The following is a 7,789-nucleotide window of genomic DNA, read 5'->3' as shown; positions in this document are numbered from 1 at the left end:
TGAGAAGAAAATTTTTCGTCTTTTTCAGCTCGTAGTTTTTGGTATGTAAAAATTATCAAACTCATATAAACTTAAAAAATGTGATAAGCTTTTAAAAGTAGAGATTTCAAGCTTTAAAACCCTTTTTTTAAATTTGAATTTCATTCATTATTGACGAAGATATTGTATATACAACTTTGAGCTAAAAAATACGCGATGACTTTTTACTTAACCTAATATATTGCATAAACACATTCTCAATCATTTTACACACACATAGATAAAAAATTTTGAAAATATTTGTTTTTCATATTATGCTATTTGAATATTACGTAAGCAGAGTATCTTATAATCTAAACAACTTGCATCCCCCTCGAATCCACTTGCATGATTCCGTTCTGCATTCGAGTACGAACGCCGAACGTCCCGCGACGAGGGATGAGTTTCGAGACAAGCGTGTGCCTATGGCTAGACATTCTGTGCACGTTTCCGAGAGACATCTCCGTACACGAGATTGGTACCGAATTCCCATTACGCCCAGACTGTCTCCTCTCTCGCCCACTACGCGAACGATCTAATGGCCGATCTAGACAGCGATCTAACGACCGATATGGCAACCGATCTGACGGTATCACAGGCATCCGCGTAATTCCACCCGCGCTCGCGGCGGCGGGCCCGCACGCAGCAATGCGCGTGCTAAAGCACGCGTGTAGCAGAATCACGGATCATTCCCGCTCGCTCCATGAATACGGATGTCGTGATTGCGCGAACGAACGTTTCTTGAATGCTTCGAAGTTCGTCTATCGTCTGCAAGATAAGATCGGATTGTCTCGTCGTTAAAACTTCAAGTATGAACGAAGTTGACTATGGGCGGTGTTCACAGTTCATTCTTATTTTAAGACTGTCTTGAATAATGTAATTTTTAAGTTAAGATAATACGGCTCTCTGATTGGTTCATGACATCTTAATATTGTACTTAAGACGGTCTTAAATATAAGAACAGACTATAAAGCGGCTTATCTTTTGCGAAGTGTTACATTTCTAATTTGAATACCCATTGATTTATTTAATTTATTTTGATAGAAGTTAAAAAATGTTTTTTTCAAGGAAGTTTTTCTGAAAAAAAAACGAAGATTTTTGTGTTCTGAATTATGCTATCTTAAAACTATCGCGTTTCTTTATTACATTTTTTTAAAGGAAGATTTAATTAGATACTTTAATCGAAAAATGTATTTTAATTATTTTTTATTTTGAAATGTAAACAATTTTACAACGATATAAGTGTGAATTTAACATAGCTTAGCTATTGCTATTGCGGTCGAAGTTGTAGCAATTTTATGGTCACGATTGCGATATAAAATTGAGAAAAATGTGGCAAAAAGATGACGATGCAGAAGAAGTTAAGGCTAATCTTCGGACTGTCTATGAATTATTAAATAGTGGAATATCGTAATGATCGATGGAGAATAACAAATGAGTTAATTTTGCTCATGCAATGCTTCCAAGAAAAATTAAAATTGCGTAACAAAGATAAGTGTTAAAATGTACGTGCAGAAACAGTTAAGAGAGTCGTGTTTCATCGATTTAATGTACCAAGGCATATCCGAAGACAACTATTTTTCTATATTAAAAATGTCAGTTCATTATAAACTTCATTCCTTATGTGCAGTTTGTACCACCAATTTTTGAAATTTCAGGCAAGGCAACATGTTAGCAAATTTCCAGGAGCAGCGACGTCACCGACGGGCAGCAACTAAGAGCAATTTGTCCAAATTAACTCACGCACTACGAAAACTTTCTGTCTCGTTGTCGAAACGGAGGCTGTAGAAATCCAATGGCGACGGTCGTTCACGAAATTCTAGAAATTTCTGACTCGACCTGAGGACAAACGCGCGTCGGGAACACCATTTCGCGCGAAGGCACGAAGGACAACTGCAGTTACGATTATGGGAGCTGTGCCCTCCCTTGGTACCTCTACTTATGGCATATTAGCGACTCCTAAGACAGCCATTAAACGGGCTCTTACAAGATAGACCGTAACATTACACGACGCCGACCTCTGACTCTTCTCTTCTGCCTCGCACTTACGTTGACTCTCCGTAATGATCGCTTATAAGTCACTCGTTTATAAGAGAAGACTTTCGCGACCTGAGTCACCTGGAATGCCGCTCAGAAGGAAACGACGTCAATCTATCGCCGATAACTTAGAGCGTCATAATGATACGTCTGGTGAATTAATCGAATTACTTAAAAGGAGATTATTTTATTTCCAACGTAAATCGTTCCTATAAATTTGACGGAAATTGTTCATATAAATTTCTTTGAAAAAAATATAATTGTTAAAAATTATTACTAAACATTTTCGTTTAATATAATTGCTAAAGGCAATGTACAGTGCGACGACTCGAGGGAGAAAGAGAGTCAAATGAGATGCAGAAAACCGTAATAATGAGGCGTGTCCCAAGAAAGCGGAGCTCATTGACTTGCCAAAAGCAAAAGGTTGCATAATGACAGACCGTTACGTGGCGCGGCGAATTCATCGCAATTATACAGTCGTTCTGGGATTTCGAACATATTTTTCTCGCGTAATTTCTCGCGACGAGTCACAATAGTGGCGAATTGGAAATTACGTTTTTCGAAATTTCGCCGATCAAGGTGTGAATTATCATGAAATATGGCAGATAAATGTAATGAAGATTTGGTCCAGCAGGAGAACTCGATCTGACAGAAATTACCGTAACTGTTTTACGGTTGCAGCAAATATCCCTTATAATAAAAAGTTGAAAGTCATTCTACTACATCAGAGATGGATTTATCGATTCGTTCAATATAATTTTATGGTGCACGTACGTTGAAATATATATAAGTTTGCGTCACGATTTAGCTACGCCAGACATCCAGTTCTGCAATTCGATTATGTTAGATTGTGAACCTAAATTCGAAAATAATTCACATAGTTGTTTCGATATCCTATGTATTAACTTCATTACGAGAACCGGCAAAAATTCAGCGGCGCTAATAGTGCTTAATTGACCCTCGTCCAAGAGTGTCAATGAAATATGTGTTCTTGTCTCTTCTCTGTCGTAGTACGGATCGTTAGTTGCGCACGGAATGAGGCAGAAATGCGAAAGGAATCTGTTAATGTTGACCTTTATTAGATTTCAATGCTAATGCGCGTTCTTTAAAAATTCTCAAACTCCACATTGGCACGAAAGTTTACGAAATAATATAATTTACAATCCAGATGTCACGAAAGATAAAATTAATTATGTCGAAGAATGGAGACATTATATTTTTATAACTATATAAATTACATTGTGCGATATCTTAAAAAAAAATATCTTGAGATATTTAGAGTCATTTTCTAATTATTATTTAAGGTTTTCATATTTAATGAACGCTTAAAAGCTCTTCGGGCAACAATCCATCCTGACAGTAAGTAGAAACTTGGCGAAATATCTTAATGGCGGTACATAATTAATAGATCGTTAATGTTTACGAATGGGAGGAGAACCGGTCCATTTTTCGAGTGTTCAATCAACTAGATATTAGAGTGTTTACCCAAGTTTTACGAAGCTGCTCAGCGCATTGTCTGTTTGCACGAGAGAGCGTCACAGCTCCCGGAGGATATTGTCTAACGACATTAGCTTGGGATTTGTCTTCGGGATACGACTGCGAAAGGGAAAGCGAGGAGGTATACGCTATTAATATTGCGTCAGTATCGCAGTTTCACCAGACTCGTCGTCCTTAAGGGAGATACGTGTATGGATAAGACGACTCTCGTTGGCACCGACAGCTCGACGCAACACGACGGGAAATGATGTTGTTCCTATCATTCTTTATTGAAATCACGACAACAGAACAGCCTATGCATGCACATCATAAGATTCCTCGTGAGGTACGCTGCATGCATAATACACGTTCTTCTTTATACGTTCCTTCTGTGTACCTTCCTTAAAAGTAGGCATGTACAAATTTTTACAATTGATACAAAAAGTCGTAAAATTACTTTGTTGTTAGAAATGGCAGTAGGACCTCGTCGAATTTCTGCGCGGTAAATAAAGGTGCGTAACTGGAAACAGATTCTAACCGAAAATTATTTTATCATTTCAAAGGCAATGCTTGGTAAGCACGACTCGTTAACTTGACGAATGGGGTTCGTATCTGCCAAGGTCGGAATATAATTATATAAACAATAATGCCATTCTGTTTCGTAATAATGACAGGAACGGTACGTCTCTTCTCTCCCCTGGGAACGACCCACGTAAGAGGTGCTTCATTAAATACTTGGATCCCTAAGAGACTTCTCCCTTCTTCACTGCGAATTGGCAAGGAGCAAAGGGAATGATTATAATAATAATTACAAGGATATTAATAATCGCGGGAGATATGCGGATAATGAGATCTATGCAAACTTTAATAAACTTCCAGCGATGAAATTGTGCGCCATTAAATCGAACGGTAGTCCTTGACACGAATTAAAATTTGCCTTAACTATTTACTTGTATATTTATGTATAACGTCCAATTTATCGAGGAATTATCTTGAAATGCAGTCGCTTGGAATACGCTGTCCACACCAGACCATCCTTCGTTCATTTCCCGATGGCTGTTTTTCTTCATCAAAAGAAATTAATGAAATTCATCAGCTAGTTCTTAGAAGTGCTAAACATTCTCGGTATCATAATCGCGTCTACGTTGGTGTGAACTCGTATCCGGAAGGAAAATATAAATGCAAATGAGATTTAAAAAAAAACTGCGAGTGGTATGCAAAAATTTTCCAGTGAGTCAAGGGCGACGTTATATCGAAACAACCACGGGAGCCCCGGGAGAAAACGTTATTAATAACGAGAGGGTGACAGCAGGATCCTCTCCGTCCTTTGCTCGACAGCGCAAGTCGCCCCTAAGTTGACGCAAGACGCCTAATGACAATTAATTTAATGTCTTCGTTGGAAAACGCGCGGGGATATCTTTGCATCGCGTTGGGTCTTTGAAACGCTTCCATTTCAAGGCAGAATAGTGTATCAGAGTGGTCGCAGGCTACCGCACTTAGAATTTGCTTCGGGCGTTCCGAGTCGGCCGTTGGTCGATCCATTAATCACAAATGAGCACCATGCGAATAATAATTGATCTCGAATCCTCAAGGCGGCTCCGAGCCAACCGATATTCACCCTCATAATTATTCAAATGTAGCTACACACTGGGAATGCGATTCAACTCGAAACATATTTCGTTCGCGATACGTAAATCATTACAGATTTGGGTGGAGTATCCTCGGGGTACAAAAAATCGGCTATATTTAGAAAATCTGAGTAATACAACCCCCTTTTTCCCCCATTTCGGTTCCATTTAGAGCGGTAAGGCTTCAAGTATTTTTTTTTTGTCATGCTCGCCCGCTTGTTACGAACAAGTTTGAAATTGTCGTGATGCTACAATGGATCCATTAATCAAACGCTCGAACGCGTATCTTTTGAATGGCGATTGATCCCACGCCCCAAATGGATTTTTGTCCGGAGCGACTCGCCATGCTACCACGTTTCGTTCGCCCTCCGAGGGCAATAACGACTTCACCACGGCGATATCGATGTATCGGCGGTCTGATGTCTAATACGTGACGTGGTGAGTTTTCGGGCTCGAAGGTGTACTTAATATCATGTTCGTGAAAAATGTAACGCCACTGGATACAAAAATTTCTCTCGTTACATCGATTCTCGTGTACAAACTTTTATTTTTTCTAATTATATTAATTCTATGATAATAATGTGACTGAAATAACATGATGTAAAACTTATAAAAATCTAATTGCTATATAATAGATACATAATCCTTCATTTTACAATTCTGTGAACATTTTTATTATGTATATATTATATTTCTTATATCGTATTACACGCGAGTCTCTCCTTGTTTTCGTTTTCTTTCTTTCAAATAAAACAGATGCAAATTCAAATAAAAGATTAAATTTATACGTATAACAGAAAAAATGAAAATAACCGAAAAGTACGATATTAATTTAAACTTGTGCAATGAGAGAGAGGTATTGGAATAAAATTTGGATAAAATATCGCACACGTGTAATGAATTGTACCTCAAAGCACATTATCGTGAAATATTTCCTCGGAGGGTTTGTACCACAAACAAAAATATCTGTCATTTGTAATGCAGCTTGTTGTGTTAGGAATTGCCAGCTATAAATTTAGTTGATTAATTATTATTAACGTGGCCGTTAATCTGCGAGTTGGTTGGACTCTGTCCCATGAATATCACTGGTGTATAAATTGACATAATAGTTATATCTACCATACGTTCGTAATTAATTCGTATTAATTTATTTGTTCGAGAAATAAAATAAATATTAATAAGATTAGAAAAACAAGACTGTTTATGCGAGTACAATAAATATTTTCTTTTTCAGTTTTGATAGCACACATAATAATCAAATCGCGGTAAATCAGGTAAATCGGGGAAGTCGTTTGCGAGATCCGATCGGTTCGCGATACAAGCACCCCTGCAGAGTCAAGGTCATATTCCCTTTAAGGATTCCGACGCCCTATCTCACTGACCAATAGAGGAGTCCCCCTTTTCTAGGTCGTTAGCGGCGATCGTTAAGGCGAGAGCCCTCGATTGGCCGGTTCTCGTATATTTTTCCGATTTCGGTGCTCACTCCTTTGTCTGTACGGCCTTCGGTGACATTATCCGCGATAAAACCTGCGAGAGGCGGGCGACGCCCCTGATCTTACGCGAGAAGCACTCAGGGAACAAAGAGTCGTCGAGGATGGTTAAACGGGGGTGAATCCGGTGATGCGGGGGGCAGGCAGATATTTCCCTTCTCCCCGCGACTCTTCTCTATGCTAGTAGCAACCCCGATATCTACAACGTCTTATTCCGCGAATTAATCAAGCGGGAGACTTCGTAGGGATGAAAGGCATTTAATCGACTCTGAGATCTCTTCGTAGCGAAACGAACCAGGGCGGTGCAACTAATTTCCAAGCGCCGTGATAACTCTCCGACAACGATTCTCGTCTAGCTGACAAGCCCGGAAGGAAATTACGTTCTTGAGAACATCTTGTTAGAAGAGCATATATGCAGTAATAGCTCAAACAATTTGACGATAGCTAAAATTCTGTGATAAGAATATTGTAACCGATATCGGATCGCACGAACAGGATAGACAGCTCGGTGTTCACCCCGACGTACAATTTGCAGGTGGTAATATGGAAGCATTACGAACATCACCACCATTACTACAACACCCCTTCCTTATACCGATATCGCCGACGGAGAATCGTACAGACAGGTCGACGACGTGTCCGTAATGCATCGTATATATGCGTCGGGTGTACGAGCGACAAACGCATTCGATTTCCTTTCCTTGATGTCGATATTCGTTGGCAGCCTTGCTTTTTTCGTCCACCTTGCAGACGCCGACGGTCGAGTTCGACGCCGTTCGGATCCATATACGTCTCGACGCGCGTTGCCGCAAACGACATCGGACGAAATTTCGCCACAATGTTGACGCCCGACGCACAGGCAAGCTTCTTCTTCTTTTTCCTCTATCAAGATTTTCCTTTACGGTCTCTACAACCCCTTTCGCTGAAGATCCAAAATGCCGCCATCTAACGCTCGACGAGCGTTGGCGGAATCGTGGCTCGATAAATTCGATGAGGTCATCAGATTGCCATCGGTCCGTCTATGTAAAATATCGAAGGGAGATGGGAACTGAAAATCCGGGTAAAAATTGTATTGCACTATATTATTTACATATATATATATATGTGTGTATACACTGAGCAACAAAATTAATGCAACAA

The 7,789-nt window shown here is 39.5% G+C and overlaps 1 pseudogene; it reads left to right on the top strand.

Moving 5' to 3' along the window:
• LOC108748144 overlaps positions 1-7,294 on the top strand; it is a 30,658-nt pseudogene extending 23,364 nt beyond the window's left edge.
• Positions 7,295-7,789: the final 495 nt, after the last annotated feature.

Source organism: Trachymyrmex septentrionalis, unplaced genomic scaffold (genome assembly GCF_001594115.1).
Source record: "Trachymyrmex septentrionalis isolate Tsep2-gDNA-1 unplaced genomic scaffold, Tsep1.0 scaffold212, whole genome shotgun sequence".
Classification (NCBI taxonomy): domain Eukaryota; kingdom Metazoa; phylum Arthropoda; class Insecta; order Hymenoptera; family Formicidae; genus Trachymyrmex; species Trachymyrmex septentrionalis.
The sequence above is the reverse complement of the archived record's forward strand: the minus strand, read 5'-3'. Positions and strand labels throughout refer to the sequence as shown.